Source organism: Struthio camelus, chromosome 5 (genome assembly GCF_040807025.1).
Source record: "Struthio camelus isolate bStrCam1 chromosome 5, bStrCam1.hap1, whole genome shotgun sequence".
In the NCBI taxonomy this organism is placed as follows: domain Eukaryota; kingdom Metazoa; phylum Chordata; class Aves; order Struthioniformes; family Struthionidae; genus Struthio; species Struthio camelus.
The window spans coordinates 43,129,026-43,148,480 of NC_090946.1; the positions used below are offsets into that span (position 1 = coordinate 43,129,026).

Consider the following 19,455-nt stretch of genomic DNA (forward strand, 5'->3'; position numbering starts at 1 on the left):
TTGCAAAGATTATATTCCTCTAATGGGCTTTATGCAGTGGGGGTGGTGAGGAGGGGTTGATTAGGTAATTTCTGAAAACCGCGTGCTCTGAATTGTATGGCTTTCTATGACAGCAACTGAAAAGGACTGATTCTTTGCAGTTTGCCAGTGAAGGCTGACAGTGCACCCACGCACATCTGTGAGTGCCTTATATAATACTTACAGCTTGTAATAGGCGTAGGCAAGATTTATTTTGGTTTGTAAAGCCTTGTGTGCTTGCAGCATGCAGAATTAAAGCAATATTCTCTTTGCTGGGCAGAGATTTACATGGTTTTCTCTTTAAAGCAGATAGCCAACTTTTGATAATACTAGAATAATTTGATTAAGTCCTACCTTAACGCTTTGGGCACAGTGGAAGGGGCTGTCTGTATTGGAGCAAGCAGCCGAGGGAGGGGAAGAGAGAGAAGTGTCCTAATGCAGTGACTGATATTAGGTTGTTTAGAGGGCGAGACTGCAGTTCCAAGCAGCAACAGCAGCAGCTTTATGACTGTGTGTAATTACAGAGTGATTGCATAGGACAGCAGTGTTGGAAGGAATACGTATACACGGGCTATTGTGCAAGACTTTTGTACTGAACAAAACCTGAATTTGCATTGCAAATGTTGAAAAGAGAATGTATTCTGTGTTCAGCTGCCAAGTTCCTCTTTGACTTCACCTAAGAATTAGAAAGGGGGGAAAAAGAGAAGTGGAGTGAAGCTGGTCGTAGAAGTCATAGATCTGAAAGGCTCAGCAGAAACACCACCTGTATTATCTGAAATCACAGAAGGTTTTGGAAAGCTTGTGGAATCTGTGGATTCATGCCCTTAATGTGATTATGCAGCAAGGGAAAATCAGTCGAGTTTGCTAATAGTCCTGCAAGTTTAGCATAATTCTTGCTCCGGTCTAATTTCTTGTATGCTGGTGTGGGGGAAAAACAACTGTGTTAAACTATGCAACTGTGGTTCAGCTATCTTGTTTGGAAACAGAAGAGCAATGGGGAGAAGTTCTATGTTAGGCCACAAAAAATAAAAGGTTGAAAGGAACATCAGTCTAGTTATAAATTTTGAACGCACTGTTTCAGCTTTAGTGATTTTTTTCCCTTTTTTAGTAAGGTCACTGAGCAGTGAATATGTAACTCTCAGAGGCAGTGTTGGCTGATGGGTAGGACAAGGCATTGGGATTGTGCCATTGACATACTATATTAGCAAATCTTCTAGCTAAGACTTTGGAAAGACCGTCAAAATTTAAGTTCTCGTGGATGCAACTTAAGGTACCTAGCAATTGTTTTTCAGAGGTGCTGGTTGCCTTTGATTTCCCCGAATTTTGTTTTGTTTCATTCCGAGTACTGGGAATGAAACAACAGATCCACAAGATTTCAGGTCTGGTATTCAGAAATTGGCCTTTCCAAGGTTAGAGGCAACTTTCTAAGACTTAATCTTAGGTAATGAAGCTATGAGGCTTGTAAAGTGTTTTGAGCGCTATCTGATGAAAGGTACTGTAATAATGAAAAGCTACTTTAAGAATGTCTTAGTGTTCCACTAGAATGTATTATTTTAGCTGAATGCTTATATCATTCTTATCACTGCTAGTTTCCTCTGGTTGTTAACCAAGTACTTCATGTAAAATGTAGGTTTCTTAATGAAGAACATAGTGATCTGCTGAAGTTGACTTTTGGGGTTTTTTTCTTAACTTATTAACTACAACACTAGGCCTATCACTTGACCAACTAATCTTCACAGAGATACTTCTGTGAGCTTATTGGATCATTTCATTTTAATACAAAGTAAGTGAAGATATTTTAAGCTGTGCATTACTATGTTGTTACATATTTGTGCATTTTTGTTTGTATCGTTCTTCCTGTCTTGACTGACTGACCTATGTCATGCTCAGTGTTTTGATAGCAAAATTGCTTTCTGGGGAAAAACAGAAAGAAAAATCTTTTAAAGCGCTTATTTCCTTGACTCGTTTCAGGTAGTAATGCGGTATAGTCATTCCTTATGTTAAATCTTCTGCTTCTCACAACCTACCTGACAGGAAAAAAAAAAGGTTTAGGCCAGGATTCTTAGGACTGGCACACAAAGGAGTAGGTAACTTTTATGTCTGTGAGTAATCCTATGGTAGTCAGGAGAATTAGGCCTGGATGTACCTTATGTGCATACTAGCAAAAGGAGGGCATTCCCACGCTAGCCTTTAACCCATCGAGGCACGTAAGAATAGCGGTGGTAGTGGTGAGGATTACAGCATGTGTACTAGCAGCATGAAAGCCTCCTGAGAGCCTGTCTGCTTATTCCAGGTGTTGATTTGTGCTTTGGCACCTTTGCTCTTGCTGTCAGCCATGCACAGTAGCTGCAGGGCTGCAGAAGGTCTTTTCAAGGCACTCCACTGCCTGTCATCCCTCTGGTGACATTATCCTTTTGAGCTGCCAGACAGTCCTTTAAGTCCTTGCCACCAAAAATAAGAGTATAAGACCGGGACAAGCATACCTGATGTTTCCAAGCTTCCTATCATATTCAGCTTGGGGATTTCCTGAGCTGGGTGAGGTTTCTATACGTTTAGCAACTCTGGATGAGTTTCTACTCAAGAGACTTGTCTAGTTTTCCCTTGAGCTCTGATGAATGTTTAGGTGCCACTTTTCTAACTTACTGATCAAGGCATGGAATGAGGGTATAAAAAGGGCTTATGTTTGGGATAAGAGCTGATATGTTTTTCTTGATTGCCTTCTTAAAAATAATTTTTTTTTTTTACTTTTTGAGGCATTGTATACAATCTTAGTGTTGGTCATATTAAATTACGATTTATGCTAAAATGAAATGCTAGAAATGTGCATGTTATCTCCAGTGCAGTTAGTTATGTTCTAAGTGACGTAAAGGGAGGGAGAAACCAGTTCTCAGGGTGTTCATTACATCAAACCTGGGGGGGGGGGGGGGGCTGTGCAGACAGCAGCAGTGAAGTTTTGCAATGCATATCCAGAAAGCTAGCAAATTCTGGCACAGGCAAGCCAGGGCTGGTGAGTCAGCTCCAAATGGAAGACTTGTCACTGAGCAATTTGTGAATAGGAGGGATGTACTGCTAATTCAAGGAAATATTGTCTTTAGCACCTCCCCTAATAATTAATTGGTATAATGTGGCACAGAGCTATCTGTCAGAGGGAAGTTGTTGCTGCTTTGAATCATGGTTCCCTCTAGCATGATCTGAGCACTGAAACCAAGAAGTCCCTCAGTTGTGCTATGTGTATAGGACTCTGAAAGAGATGGTTGCTCAAGTGATGATTTAAATTTTTTGTAGCTGCATGCCAGCAACTTGCATGCGGGATGGAAGCTTGTTGGCAGCTAGTGCTGCTGCCGGGGCACGGCTGGCGTGTGCTCCCGCGTCAGGCTGCTCAGTAAGCAGCCCTGAACGTTTTGCATAGCTTCTGTTTGTGAATGGTCTCCAGCTGCAGGCCTACTACAGTGCTCTGCTAATCCACTGTAGCAGCTAAAAAGCATATGAGTTACTGTGAAAAGGCTATATTCTTCTCACTGGGAAAAATGTAAATGTATGAGGGTGTTTTTTTTTGTTGTTTTTTTTTTTTTGACTGGAGCCGCCAGTATTTGAGTATTCAGGAGGAAGTGCTCACATGCAGAGGCTGAGATAAATCTTGCTCATTCTCTGCTTTTCTGGGGGTGCTAATGCTTTTTATCATGTTTGGTTTAACTTACAGCTACCTAATCACCAGGCCTAAATTCATATAACCCACTAATTAGTCTATGTATAGTATGGAAAATGAACAGATATTCTTTGAAATTTACATCTCTCAAAAAAGAGTGCAGCAGTAGCTGTTATGTGTTAGTAAATTACAGCAATACCTCTTTTTGCTGTGACAGCTGGTGTTGATCCAGAAGGTAAAACTGCTAAAAGCTAATTTTGGAGGGGACTTCAAAGTGATTAGTGTGGTGTGTGTGCGTATGGGTTTTTCTTTTTTTTTTCAGTCAGTATGAAGCCATTTTGAAGTGCCTAGGGCAAAAACATCGAATACCATTTTGTCTTGTAGTCTTCAGTTTTTGAAAATTACTTTTGAAGTTGTCCTATGTTAAGCTTGACCTAAGTATTGGTAAAGACTGGAACGAGTTCAATACTATTGATGACAGGCAATAATTTTCACAATGTCTAGATGTTACTCTGAATGAGACATGGTAAGAATTTGGAATATTTATAATATAATGTGTTGCACTGAATTAAAAGTATAAGTTTATTTGGAAGCTATTGTAACATAGCATGAATAAACTGTGCAGCCTTTCTATGAGGGTATTTGTTTAGCAAGGGTGTTGATGGCTTTTGAGAGGGAATAAATGCAAATATTATAAATGAAAGCTAGGAGTTAAAATATTACTGTAAAGGTGAGCATTTTTATTATTCCTAGAGTTCCATCTGTCCTCTTTGAACATTTGGCAGTCTCTTGCACATAAAGGGTTTATTGCAAGTAAGTAATTGTGCAAAAGTTTGCATTTAATTATGGGCTTCATTTTTCTAATTTCATTTCAGTACTGAAGTAGTCTTTGTTATCATGACTTTCTAAATAGATGCAAGAATGCAAAATACTCCAATAGGAAGAAGATATTTCTTAAATGTATGAGAACTATTTTGATTCCATGTTACTTTTTTGCCTTAATGTTATTTTTTCTTTAGCAAAAATGAAATATTCCGGGTATGGTACCAGCTGACTTATTTTGCTCTTGCTGTTACTTGTTACTCTGTAGAAAATGCCCTGTACCCAAATTTCGTTCTGTAACAAAAATGCTCTTTTATTGCCTAAGAACATAAAAATAAGAATGTGGCAGTGTTTACACACAGTTTATTTAAATTTAAATTTGTGATGAAAAGAGTAAGCCTTCAAAGTATTGAGGTACTAAAAACTTAGGAAGTTTGGAATACATGATACTGTGCTTAGGTTGTACACCGGTAAACAGTGAATAATGAGGTGCCTCACAACAAACTTCATTTAAATCAGTGTTGCTCCGTATTCTTTTAAATGTGAACAAAGCCTTTTGAAATGAGGTATTTCCTTTCCAGTAGAAATAAACCTAGTTATCTTACCTTTACCTACAGAGGAAATTAAGATACAGAGGGCTTTGTTAATAACAGAAATAAAATACAGATTTGAATCCTAGGTTTGTGAAGTTTTCTTCCACAGCTGGAAGAACTTTTATTTAATAATAATTACCATTAATAAATTGTGTATTGGAAGATTCGGTTTCCTTATTCAGGTAATCAGTCCTTGCATTTTAAAATGAGTGAGTCTGCCTACAGTACACATGTATTTCAGGAGGCACGTTTTTTATTAGAGTGACATAAGCATATATTTATTAAGTTGTACAGCGCAGGAGAGAAAAGAAACTTGGGCAGACTTGTCATAAAGAAGCAAGGCATCTCTGCAGCGTGGGCAGTAGAGCTTTCACTGGACTTCAGGTTGCACTGCTGCTTTTTAAAGAGTTTCTGGACTTCTCCACAAGGCACTTCTGCCAGAGGTGTCATTAGGCAAGTATGAGACCAAAGGCAGTGGCCCAAATACTTGTCACCGTCAACAACTATTAACCACATGTATGAGGATATTTACTTAAAGGGACAGTGCGTTTAGTATTTGAAGTTGATAATAAAACAGTGTTATGCCCACAAGATGCTTCCTGCCTGGCATATGTGTGGTAACGATGTGACTGGGTTTGCATGACACAGAATTGGCTTTTAGTTTTTTTTGGTTGGTTTGTTTGTTTTTAACAGATGTGGGTTTTTTCAATAGCGATAGATCTAAACCAATTTTCTATTCCAGTCCTGAAGAACAGTATTCTATATTATAGTATCATGAAGCTACCGTTGATGTTTATGGAAGACTGAGTGTTAGACCGCAAAATTTTTTTTGGAAAACAACCCCAAAACAAACACACATGCTGATGCACACACAAAATAGAAAGAGGCCAGATAGTAGGCAGATACTTATAATTAATATTTTTAATGTCTCCTTGATGAAAGATATTGATATTGAAACTATGCGTAGATTTGGAGCTCTAACTGTAAGTGCTAACGTCAGGCCATCTACACTCCTAACAGCAGACTCACGGGGTTGCATGACAAAAAGCAAACAAGAAAACCCAGTGCTCCAGCTGGTTCACGCATTGCTCTGTCAAAGAGCTGAGATGGCAGTGATGTTTACAGCAACTCTTTGGCATCTGTCACAGAAAAATAGTTTCTTCAAGAAGTAAAGTTCAGATTTGATTAATTTGGAGGACTTTCAGCCATGGATTTCCACTTCAAAAGAGACCATAACAAATTTAGAGGAGAAACGTTTGTTTTAAATAAAAGTTGGACTAAACCACTTCATTTGTTTCTGTAATCCCTTGTCAGAAATCTGAGCAGAAATCTACTAAAGAGTATGCTGAAGTGTGAGAATTTTTCCAAGTCTGCATAAGCTGGGTTGTGTCTCCTGCTCTTCATCTCATGAGCTGCTGGAAAGCACTGAACCTGCTCTATAATTCTCAGGCTATATGGTGTAGATAAGCCTACAATTAAACCATTTTTCTTAATTTCAGATTCTGAGCCAATATGGTTTTTATTGTGGCTGTTTACTGTTTCAATTTGAATAGCATGTGACGGAGGTGTGGACTCCATGTAGACCTTTGAGGATTTATAGGTGTCCCTTTTGTCAGAAGCAAATTGCAGGATCTGATCTGATCTGGTGAAGGGTGCAATGCTGTGCCTGGGGCTATACAAGCAGTTCTTAAGGAGGTGTATCTGCAGGAAATTAAAGTGAGGGGGTATTTTCTAATGTATTGGTTGGGTTGCAATGTCTAATAAGTCGCACCCATAGCAGGAAGACTATGGCTATTGTTTTGTCTTTACAGTTCTTAAGTAAAATCTTATTATTGATCTCATCTTGTGGCCTGAAGTGTTCTTAATATCCTTTTCCCTAATTTAATTGATGAGAGCTGATGAAATGTTTTATGAACTCTTTCACGGGATTTACCTCTCATTTCAAACTACTGATTGCATGTTTTTCCTCTTTCTTCTAATGCAGATACTGCTGTTTCAGATTTGGACATTAGTCCTGTGTTCGCATTTTTGGAGACAAGCATTTGCATTTATCTTTTCATTGAGCTTTTTATCCATTTGTAGATGCAAGAAGCCACTCATACTGAAATTAAAATATGTGACAACAAATAACATGTATTTAGAACTTGAAGGTAGTCTCGTCGTTTGCCCTGACCTAGAGTGCCACTAGGCTGCTCTGATTTTCAGTCATGGGATTTGCTGGATCTAATAGGAGACTATATGTATATTTACAAACTGTTAGATGACTAGGAGAAAAGAGAAGCGAACTTGAAAGAGAAGGTCAAAAAAACCCCTACAATACAAGAAGGAAGTATTTTCTGGCGCCAAAGGACATGAGACAAGATTGTTTCCAACTTTTTCCCTTTTTTACAATGTCACTGCTAACAAGTAATTTACGTTCTTTGTGCCTTGTTGTCACCTTCATTTTAAGATGAGGTAATTGCCTTGCTAATGTCCTAACAGCGACTGCGAAACTGTACTCTGACCTTACATGTAGTGGCTCAGCATCAAGAGTAGGGATGGAGACTCTGAATTCACGTCTCCTGTGTCTGGTGTTTTGTATAGGTGGGTCTGAATTCGCATCTCCTGTGTCTGGTGTTTTGTCAGTAGGTTTTGTACAGGAGCTTGCCCCCCTCTCTGAGGAGAGGGAGCTGGTTTTGTTGCTCAGAAGCAAGTACTGGTACCCTCTTGAAAGGGAAGTCTGTGCTGTGGATCTCCACCAAACAGAGGCACGTAAGCCTTAGGCAGGATAGGAGCTTTTTTCTTTCAGCTGCACATGTGTACGCATTCTTTGTGGGTCATTTTGGCTGGCTGTTTCCTGACCTCCTGGTTAAAAGGCCAACTTTTGCTTCCCTGAGAGATGTTTAATCTCTTCATGTTCATTGTAGGAATCTGAGATGTGGAGCTGAGGCTTCTGGATTCTGCTCTAGAAGCTGAGCACCAAATTTCTATATGGAGCAGGCTGGATAGAGCATCACATCCCTAGCCAGCCTACTTATTCAACTCTAAATCAGGTTAGCAGTGAATAGTAGTAACGACTTCTGGTTCTGTGCACTTAGGTGATTCGGTCCAGTTCTCCTGCAGAGTTATTTCATGCTCTTCTGTTGATGCTAGTCTCAATTGTGTAACTTTGGCAGTCTCATCAGAAAACTCGGAGATGAAATGAACCAGAGAGATGGACTTTCTTGCTTGGAGCATGGTTCTGCAGCAGGCACAGGGGCGTGTTTCCCAGGGTATTATACACCTATCAACTGCTGTGCTTTTTTTTTTTAATTATTTTTTATTTTATTTTTTACTGTGAAGATGAAGAAAATTTTAGCTTCTCCTCCTGCCTGTCAGTTTTGCTGTGCACTAAAAGGTATTTCAGGAAAGCAGTTCCTTCCAAGTGACTTGATCTGTGAGCGAAGTATACAGTTTGGAGGTGGAGGGGAATTCTGTGATAAGTGACAGCTAAAACTGAGTTATTGTAAATGACAGAATTTGCTTGGGAAAATGCTCTAGAGTAGGTGTAGAATGCTTAGCTGTTTTTAAGTAACGGTCTGAGCTGTGCAGTTTGGATGTGTGGAGGGAATGTGAAAAGCTATTGACATCTTTAGTTACTCGACTAGTTTATTTTTGGGAGCTGATGAATTGGTAGGACATAGTGACCCCGTGTGAAGGGGAGAAGTGAGACTTTGAATGCAGGAATCTTAGTGAATATTTTATCATGTTACTTGCTACTATTTCTTTGTGGCAACTATAATAGCGATTTTTAACCCTTTGCTTTTCTGACAAGCGTTATTGCCTAGTTTCTATATATTTCGTGAAAATGTAATACTATCCAGTCAACAGAAATTAGTTAATGCGTAGTAAAACAGATTTGAAGAATGTGAGATTTCTCTGTTGAAAATGGAAAAAAGGTTAGTTTGGTGGTATATTGCTAGTTTGTAACCTCTGATAAGATTACACCCTTGCTGCACTGGGAGTAGCTGTAGCTCGCACTCAGAATTGTTCCTGGGCATAAACTGCTACAGTGTTGAAAAGATGGAGCTGTCTTGCAATCCAACATTAGTTACGTGCAAACAAGCAAGGAAAGAGTTAGCTGAGAAGTACTGGGTACGTACAAAAGCACAACTGACAACTGTATTTTGCATGACGTTGATACTGCTTTTGCACTATGTGGCTAGACAGACCACAGCAAACAGGATCAAAAACTGACAGTAACAACTGCAAAGTCTTGCAGAAACTTTGCCTTTCCTATTATAAGTTCTCTGCGTGTGACCAGCTTGCACAAAACTTACCACTTAGCAGAGTCGGTAAGAAAGTAAGGAGAGAGAAGAGCTTCCTTGTAGCTACTACTACAGTCCTGATGATTCAGATCTTATCAGATCTCCGCAAGGTTGCGTGGAGTAACTGGGAATTCACTCTGGAAAAAAGCTGTATCTCTTCAGCTTCTAATACACTCTAATGCACTCTTACACTATCAGCCTTCAACAACATTGTCAGTTTAGATGGAAACTTCTTTATTGCTGAATTAAGTTACTTTAAAGTGTTTTCGTTAGTGTTACTTGTAATAGTCTTGCTGAAAGGTTTAAGCTGCTTTAATTACTCCTAATCGCTCCATATCCCTATATTCATATAATTCACTTGTATTCTCACACCAACAGTGCAGGATTTCTTATAAGTGCTGATTCTTATAAGTCATCTGTACTCCAAAATTCAGCATTTATCTGTCACTTTTGGGGGAAAGAACCGTTGATTTGATTTTGTGTGTCATGCAAACAAAATTTAAAAAATCCTAACAGATGAAGAAATAAAACAAGTTAGTACTTGGCATTCTGACTGGGCTCCTTGAGTGCATCTGGCTTTAAAGGTGATTTTTAAAAAAAAGAGAGGAGAAAGAGGAATAGGACTTAATTTGCTGATAAATAAGATCTGAAAAGTTCAAACTATATGTGTATGGGGGATGATGTCATCTGTCATCTTATCTGTTCTGCAACAGTCCCTTACTATTATTAAATACAGTTGCTGGAAAAACTGCCTTGGGTCTCGCATCTTAGTTGAAGGCAGGGATGTTCCTTTTTTTTAACAGAAATTTCTCTGAAGTATATATTTAATACATTCTTTTTTTATTTCAGTACCCTCAATTGCCAATTTTGAACTTCATTGTAACAAATCTATCACTTATTCATCCTTTTAGATTAGCTGTTTCTAGTTTTAAGAATAAAAGCTTCTTCCGTCACACTATAAATTACAATATTTCCAGATGAAACTTTTTTAAAATCTATTTTCTCACCTTTGTAGATGTCCTTAAAATACAGTTTTTAACCTTACTAACAGCTAGCTGGTTAATCGTTTAAAAAAAAAAAAAAACATAGTTGCACACATAGTTGCTTAATAGATTTTTTTGAAGATTCTCAAACAAATTTAATTTTTGGAGGTGAAAAATCTCCAAAGTTCTTGATGCTCTTCTTACAAGAGCTTCTTGAAAGTAAAATAACTTTTCATTTGAGAATTTTAACAGAGGAGTATTATTTACAGTTGCTTCATGACTGCAAAGACATTATGAGTAATCTGTAGCCTTCCTCATTTAACCTGTTTGTTTGTGTGGTGCTTGTTTGTTTGACAGAGGATAATGCATCTTTTTAACAGAAGTATATTCAAGTAAACTACTCCTTGTGAAGATCATCTTCCATTTAAACTGCTTCTTAGCTATGGTGTATGTAGTCGTGTAAATGTATATATACATACAGTAGGGGTATAGTATATAGTGGAGATAAACTACAACTGGTTAGCGGTCACAGGTGTTGCTTATAGCTGTGACTTCAAATAAAATGCTCCTTGCTGGCAGCACTTTCCTCTCCTTGCTGAACAAAGAAAATTTGTGTAAGCTGTGTAATAGTAGATGGGAGAATACCGCCTTTGACTGGGCTGAAAGCGTGTTGTGGCCATAATTTCCCTGAAAGCATTGAGTCTTCTGGAAAGTGAAGGTTAAAGCAGTTGAGAGAGATACTTAGCGTTTTAGGGTTTTTGGGGGGTGGGGTGGGGAGCATCACTTTTTTTCTTTATATTTTAAAACAAAAAAACCCTTCTGTGCCAGTGTAGTCTGAATTTTGTGATGTAACTAGGCTCTTTTATCTAATTCATGGTACTAGGGACCTTTCTTTCCTTCTAGTGCAGAAGTTGAAATAAGAAGCTATGTTCATTGCTCGTGGAAGTGCAGAACAAGTAGCAGAAATAACGGAATGGGTCCTATGTTAAAAAAAAGAAAACAAGAAAGGAAAAGAAAAAATTATCACTAAAAGCCAAAATGAAATATTCCAGGGTGCCTTTACGTGCAATACAGGGCAGGGTGAAGGACTCCATACTTGTTCCGCTAACTTCGGACAAACCCCCAGCCCCGTCTCGATTTAGTGCCTGGCCCTGAGCAGCGCAGGGGGCCCTGAGCTACCAGGCCCAGGCCTAGGCGCTGCAGCTGCCAGGCCACAGGTCGACTGTAAGGGCAGGGGGCTGCCAGCTGCCCGGCTTTGAGGGCAGCCTGCGCTTAGTGTCACTTTTGGGACCTCGAGCTCAGCTGCAAGGTGGCCACAAACCCTTTCAGAGATACTGTTTCTTCAGGCTGCCACTTGGGTTCTTGTTCAGCAGCTGATGCATTTCACTGGGAAGCACATCGGAAAAGCACGCTGCTCGACTCCAACTGGCCTTGGAGCAGCTGTACTACAGCTAAATAAATATAGCCCTCTGTAAGGGGAAATAACTTTTCTACCATATATACGCACAGGTGGATTGTAATCATACTGAGGCCAGTGTATGCCTCAACAAGAGAAAAGTTCCTTTTAATGGAGAGCTGTAAGTGGAAATTTGTGCTTACACTAACTTCTTGCAGTAGCAGTTTAGGAACGCTGCTCCTTAAGATGCCGGGAGGTATGGGATAGGCATTTTAAGGCATTTGAAAAACTGGAGAGGTACAGTAGCAATGTACATTAAAACTAATTGATCCCCAGATACCTACACAATGTCTAGGAGCAGTTCTCTTACAGTAGCACGTGCAAATTTGGATACCAGAGGTGTACACGCTACAGGTACTAACAAAACTGGATGTCAGTATGCTCAAAGAGAAGAGCGGGGCGGGGGGAAAGGGGAGAGAAAGAAAAGGTCTTGTCACCTCAGGAATGCAAATTTCATTTTGGTTATGAAAATAAGATTTTTTCATAAAGAATGCAAGCTTGAAGACACTTAGTAGTTATAGGCACACTTCCTATAGTATTTGATAACAAGTAGAGCAAAGTATGGAGCTAAAATTACATGCACCAGTCAACTTTTTCATGAATCTATCCTCACTCAGATGAAATGTGGACTGCAGTTATCAGAGCTCCTGCTGAAGGTTGCATTCTTCAGGAAGTAATTCTGTTAATACAGTGGGTCTGGTACAAGATAATCCCATGTTTTTTTTTTTTTTTTTCCCTTCAATAATTTAAGAGGTAATTCCTATTGCTAATGGGATTTTGTTTAAAAAAGGCAGCTTCAAGCTGAAAACAAACTTGTGGATTAAAACAACATCCTTCTGGGGCCTAGAGTAAATGGATTGTATCTCCTGCCAGTAGTAACGTAGTAACGCTGGTATCTAGAGGAGGCCTTGGGGCCGTGTGGTGGAGGTGCATACCTTAAAGACTAATTGAATAAGAGACTCTAACTTAGTACATGTATTTGCAATTTTATGCTTGTGTACATGTGGGTTTTTTGGGGGAGGGGAGGAGGAGGGAGGGCTAGATGGAGAGGGTTAAGAACTAGCATGGGAGGGAAGAGGTGGTTGGTGATTGCTTTTAAGCATTGAGGTTTCCCAGAAAGCCTGGGAAGGACACGATGCTGCTTTTGCAGTGCATGTTCACTGAGGTCTGCGCAGCACAGTAGACCGCAGCACATCTCGTGTGAGAGCTTGCTAGGCTCTCAGGCCAGTTTTCCACAACCCTCAGCAAATTGGTCGCCAGTGATTATTCTTTCCGTATGTCTATTCCGTGCACAAAGTTACTGTAGGGAAATGAAGCCAAAATTCATGAGTTGGGAAGGTTAATCATTTCCCTTGTCTGTGTGAGTGTGTGTATGCACATGCAATTTGGGATTATTGCAGGGGAGGTTTGGTGTATGTGGTGTGTTTTTAATCATCTACACGTATACATCTTCTCTTTTTCCCGCCTCAGAAGCTTCTCGTGGAAATTATTTCTAGGCTAGTTTAGTGAAATAGCTAAGTCACACTCAATAGTAGAGACCATGATAAGCAGACAGTGTGAGGAATGCACAGAGGATGGATATTATATTGAAGAGTTAGTTCTCCACAATCAACAGGAAAATAACATGTTCATATTCTAGTGGAGAATTTTTTTACTATTATAGCTAGGCAACCAAGTATCTCTACTATATATGGACGTTATTTAAAATTATTCTTTGAAAGACCAGAAGAAGCGTCCTTTTACTTGCTTAAAGATATAAAAGGCCTGAAAAGTTGGAGTGGGGGAAGCAATTTTCTTTTTCATCGTTAGAGTTGCAGATCTACCTAATTTAGAATTTGATTAGGAAGCGAGTGAAATGGTACTGAAAGCTGAGCAGCTGATAGGTTTTCTTTTCCTACTGCTGTTTTCAAAACTTGAGCCTCAAAATCCAAGGTCTAATGAATGTTGGGGCAAGGTATGTGTATGAATTTTTCCATTAAGTCTCAAGTATTTATAATAAATATTTCAAACTGTAAGCAATTCCTACTGCAATAGTAGAGGAATGCAGCATGCATTATTCTTTCCATAGCAAGAAAGAGGTGTAAACTCCTCTTCATCATGCAAATATCTGTTTATAAAACTGAAAGATATAAATAAATAAGTGAAATGTATGCGGAAAACCTTTTGCTGCTTTAAGCAGGTGAGCTGGGGAGTGTAACTGATGATTAACCATTTATTTTTAACTTTTTTGTGCACATCTAGCTTATTACATTCAGACATTGTTAAAGAAACCTATGCAACTGTGAGAAGGTTCTGCTACTTAAAAAAAAAAAAAAGCATGTTTAGAGGTTATTACACTTGCTTATTCAACCTGTAAACTGCAGAATGGTATGTATGGCACAGGCTGTTGATATGTCAGTATAGGTGGTTCCCCCCCCCCCCCTTTCATGCTATAGTAAAATTTCTAATAAAGCAAGTAAGTAAATACTGGCTTAAACTAAATCTCTTGTGAAACAATTTGTCCTACCGTGATATCTTTGTGGAATTAAGTGTATTTAACTGGAAGGCATCTTGTTGTAGAATATAGCCAATACATACAGATAATATAGGTGCAAGATGAACTATATCTGCAGGGACCAATACACTTGTGGGTTCAGAAAGGACATATTTTATTCTTTCCCGCTAATTTTTTTTTATCATCTTCTTGCTTTTCTCTCACTTACTGGCTTCCTACATGTTGCAACGTTAATGGAAATGAACCATTGTCTATACTTGACCTCAGTGTGTTTTAAAAAAAAAAAAAAAAAAAAAGATAAATTCTTCAGCCCTGGGCATCTGAAACTGCTTATGAGGGGAATCCCTGTCTTTGCACAGTTGCTAGTGTGGGGCTTTGTGCAATTCCAGGGTCCACCTGCCCACATCTTGCAGAGTGTGCGCTCCAGGGTACCCATGAGAGCGTAGAAACCTTGTTGGCTTAAGGAAAGTAGTAATTTTAGAAATGGTTTTGATAATACAAGCTTAACCTGCTATATGCAGGATCTAAATAAATATAGATGCTGTTCTTTTGTCTGAACCTTTGCCTGATGTTCTTACCTGTGAGTAGCTACGATGAGTGTGTGTGAGTTTTCTTCTTTTTTGTTCTGCTTTGTGGCTCTGATAGTACTTTAGTGACTCTGACTTGGCATATTTCATCTGTAAGGCAATCTTCCATGTTGACTGTTTGGATTTTAAGCAAGGAAGAGAATGTAATGTCTAAAACCACAAACAGTAGCAGGAGATTTAGGAACAGAATTGACATGATCTGCTGTCATAGGTGAATTTCATCAGTTATGTCTAAATTATTACTTTACTTTTTTAAGTTATACTATGACTTAGCGTTCCTCATACACAGCTCTCGAGGCTTTTTTTGTAAGAAGCTGCTATAAATACCCATCTTTTTATGGAAAGGGGAAAAACAAGACATGCAAGACTTTCCTATCTAGCATTTATGTTTAAATCTTTGCCTCTTATTTTTTTTTCCTCTTGATTCTTCATGAGCTTTCACAACAAAAGTCTGTGAAAGTGGTGGTTCCAGTTACTTTTTTTAAATAACAAAAATCCAGCCTTCCTTGCTGTGGTGCCAGCCTTGGCGCTTGGAGCGTCGGATGCTCTGTGCTGGCCAGGGCAGTGCTTTGAGCCCCCCCGGGCCCCTCAGCCCTACAGGCTGTGTGTCTGGGTACGTGTGTGTGTGATTTTCTTCTGCTCCCCATTCCCACATACAAGCTGTGAGCTCTGCTGGTGAGTCAGAGCCATGAAACCTTGGGAGGGGAGGACAGCCCCCCCAGTTGAAACTTCCCGCTCCTTGGCAGGGGCTGTGATGCCCTCCTTGTTTCTCCAGGGCAGCTCAGCTCTGTCCGTGCCTGGGCAGCTGCATGGCCCAGCCGCGTGTGACAACAGCTGGCGTCCCCCTGGATGAACCCCCACCTCTTGGGAGCAGCAGAGCCCGGGGTGACAGTCCGAGCTTTTCCCATCCCCATGTTCCTGCAAGAAAACAGCTAAATCATGGAGCAAACCAGGAAGAGTTGAGGGTTTCCTGCTCCCAGCGTTCCTGTTCCCGCAGTCTGGTTGCTGTGATCTCTAGCACGTTCCTGCTGAAAATCAGTATGTTTTGCTGTTCGCTTCACTGGAGAGAGGATTAAACAAAATATTCAGTTAGTTTAGGAGATGGTTGCTTGGCTCTGAAAGGTTTATTCTGAAAACTTGCAACTCTGACGCATCAGTTTCTTCTGGGCTTGAAAACTGGTTCTTATTTATGGTGCCTCTGATGTTGCAGTTGTGGAAAAAGAAAAATTTTCCCATGGAGTGGTTGTTGGGAAGGAGGTTGTGAAGACTGAAGGAATATACATGTCACGAAGCACCAGAAGCACTGCCTTGCAGCATTTAAGAGCTCCCCTTCCCCGTTTCATTCTCTGATTTCAGATGATGTTTTTATGCTTATCATGGTCATAAATAATTTGAACTGATGAAAACTAATCTAGTTATAGCTCTAAGTATATTCCTTCCCTCCTTTGTTCATTTTAACTTGCAATTGCATGTAGAGTAGGGATTTGATGAGGTTATTTCACGTAGTTACCTAGTCCCTAGACAAAATTAAGAATAAAGTCTTGTTTGCACCCTGCCTAGGTTTGCCTGGCGTTCCTGATTTGCTGTGCCTGTGTCTGCATGTGATGACAGCCAAGGCTAGTGTATCAGTTACAGCTCGTGGGTGACAACTCTCATAAGAGCCAGAAAAAGATTTTTAGACCCATGGTAAACCTGCTTTGACTGCTACATGCTGTTAATGTATCTTAAGTTTATTATGCACAGCAGTTCCTACAGACTCCTAGGCAGGCTGAAATATAAATGTTTCAAGCGGGTTCATTTGTCCTGAGTTCAGTTCCCTGCTCTGTCATAGACCTCTTCTGACAAATCAGATCACAGCCTCTCTCTGACTTAGTCCACATCGGTGAAAAGGCAGTAATACTAGTTCCTGCCCTTACAGAGGCATTGCCACAGTAACTGCCATAGAGAACTGGTAGGGGCTGTTATACTGTTGTTATGGGGCCATGCAAGTGCAGGAAATAGAAGATGCTGTAATTCAGTTTCTGCACTGCAGTGCAAGTACAGTAACAGAACACCTGGCAAGCGTTGTCATTTTCTTAAGGGAAAAAAAAAATCTAGAAAAATTGGCTGGTACAAATGGAAGTGCCCTTCCCCTGAGCCCCTAGTTTCACGTAGAGCTCTTGGACAGGACAAAGAGATTGTAGGCCTCCACATCTGCTAGGTATTGCTTGGAGAACTCCAGTATGCTGCACCATATAGGTTAACATTGGAGCTTTTCTGCAGATAGTGGTGGACGAAAAGTTACGTGCTTCAGAAGATATAGTAATAATGTGTCAAAATAGCCATAATGGTTATATGAGGATGCTGTGAGTTCAACAAAGTATTTTAAGAAATACTGTTCTATACAAGTTTCTGGACTGTAGTGTGTGTGATCAAAGTGAAGATACTTTATCTGCTACTGACATCATGCAAATTCGGTCGGTATCTGCATAGTCTGTAGGAGTAAAGAGTGGATGAAATTGAGATCCAGGAATTCTAGAAATACAATCTCTTGTTAGCTACCTGTTCCAAAGCAAGTCACTTTATTTCCTTTTTTATTCACTTATTAAAAAGTTGGAATATTGCACATTACTTGTGGTGTGAGGTTTGGTGCATTAGTGTTAATATATTGCTTCAAACATTACAAAGTGTTATGTAAGTGCTAAATAATACAATAAGATCAAATTTGTTTGTGGGCGAGTTCCCTCTATAGCTTTCTCCAAACTAAATTAGTCTTTGGAGTAACAACTAGCAGACTATTTTTCTGCCTGGTTTAATGTGGAGATCCTAAACACTTTTCCTATGGAGGAGAACTGTGTAATGGATGTCAGCCTATTGGCAGTAGACTGGCCTTTCTTACTGTTGTTTGGCGATCCCTTAAAAATAGTCTGTAAGTTGTCAGGAGCTGTGGGACATAAATCGAACTAGTAAATTGTACAAAATAGAGTGGTTTTCTGGCTAGTGGAAAAAATCCTTTGAAATCTACTAAGTACAATTGTAAAGGAGCTTCAATCTCTGAATTTCTTTTTCTCCGATGTGAGAGGATCAGGGTAATGGAACCCATACACCTTAGAAGATGCTTATTTCATTAGCCTTGTGTTATGAGAGTGAAAATGATGTTATATAAGGTTTTTTCTTTCTTTTCTTTTTTTTTTTTTTAATGCTTAGCAATTTCTTTTGGAAGTGGTCTAGTGTTTAGCACTGATCATCTTATCAGCTGTCCAGTAAGCTGCTGTGTGAAGTTTCCAATCAGTTATGGCCTATTTTTTCAGAAGTGGGAAGGACCTATTGCTCCTGGAATTTTTGACAGCGATTATGTAGTTTGCATCTTCAACAAATGTAGCTATTTAAAGTGTACTAAAGGATTAGCAACCCAAAAGGTTATGACTTCAGTTTAAAAAGTATTTATATTCCTCCAGGACTCTTAGTGAACTATGTAAGTGCAGAAGGAAATGTAACAGCATGTTGTATTTACGATTTGCTTAACTCTCACGGAACTCCGGATGCCCGTGGATAAACGTGGGAGCTTTAGTTTTTCCTGTAGTATTGAATTTGATCTTAATTCAGTATGTTCTTAAGAACTGGGTCCTTTGCTCAATTTAAAGTAGCTTTGCAAGGGTTCGTAGTAGAGTGCATTTTGCCTCGTGCTATTGTTGAAAGATGTTTTTCCTTATTTGTTATGAAGTGCAGGACAGGTGGTTTGTTTGGTTTCTGGTAAGATTGGCGGGCTGAATCTTTCAGGAAGCTTCTGACTTTGCTATGAGCAAGTTGGAGGCTGCTGTCACTTATGCCCAGTTGTGGGGGTGTTTCATAATGTTATTTAGTAAGGATACAAATGAGCCACTACAGGAATGGAAGAGGCTGGCTTTGCATTTGATCCTGCACCAGCCAGCCACCTGCTCTTTCCTTCCTCTCATGAAATCCCTCACTCCCTCCAGAAGGTGAAGAGTCCAGCTTTCGGAGGGTGTCTGGCTGGTAGCGGGCAGGGAGCTTTGGATTCACGGGCCTGGAGACTGCTCCCATTCTTTAAACTTCTGTGGTTTCCACCATGTGATGATCATGCTCGCCCATGTCTTTCGCTCTTCCTACCCGCAGTATTAACTACCATGCATTTAGTTAGCTGCATTGCTGCAATGCTTGTCAGCCCCTGTCATGGGCTAAGAGCACAGTTTACTCTGTAATACCAGCACAGCAAAAAGACCCTTTCATATTCAGCAGTGACCACAGAACTTTCTTAAAAGACAGAAGATTTATTTTAAATAACCATTTTAGGAATTCAGACTGAAGCCTTTAACAGTGCAGACAGGACTATCTTACTTCAGTAGTTTTTTGTTACAGATGAGTTGAGTGAACACTGACATTTGTCCGACTGCAAGTGTAGACGTGGGCAAACCATGATCAGCAGTGCTTCGGTTTAAAAGCTGCTGAAAAAGAAAGATGTTCCTGGGCAGAGAAAGACAGAGATAGGCATATGACAGAGAACAACTGATGATATTATTTGTCTGACCTTTTCCCTTTGTGTCTTTGGCCCCCTCCCTCTTCTTTGATTTTT

General features: G+C 39.7%; 1 protein-coding gene across 6 annotated transcripts in view; it reads left to right on the forward strand.

Annotated features, from left to right (window-relative positions):
• MIDEAS (mitotic deacetylase associated SANT domain protein) overlaps positions 1-19,455 on the forward strand; it is a 75,850-nt gene that overhangs the window by 10,661 nt on the left and 45,734 nt on the right. The window lies entirely within an intron of this gene.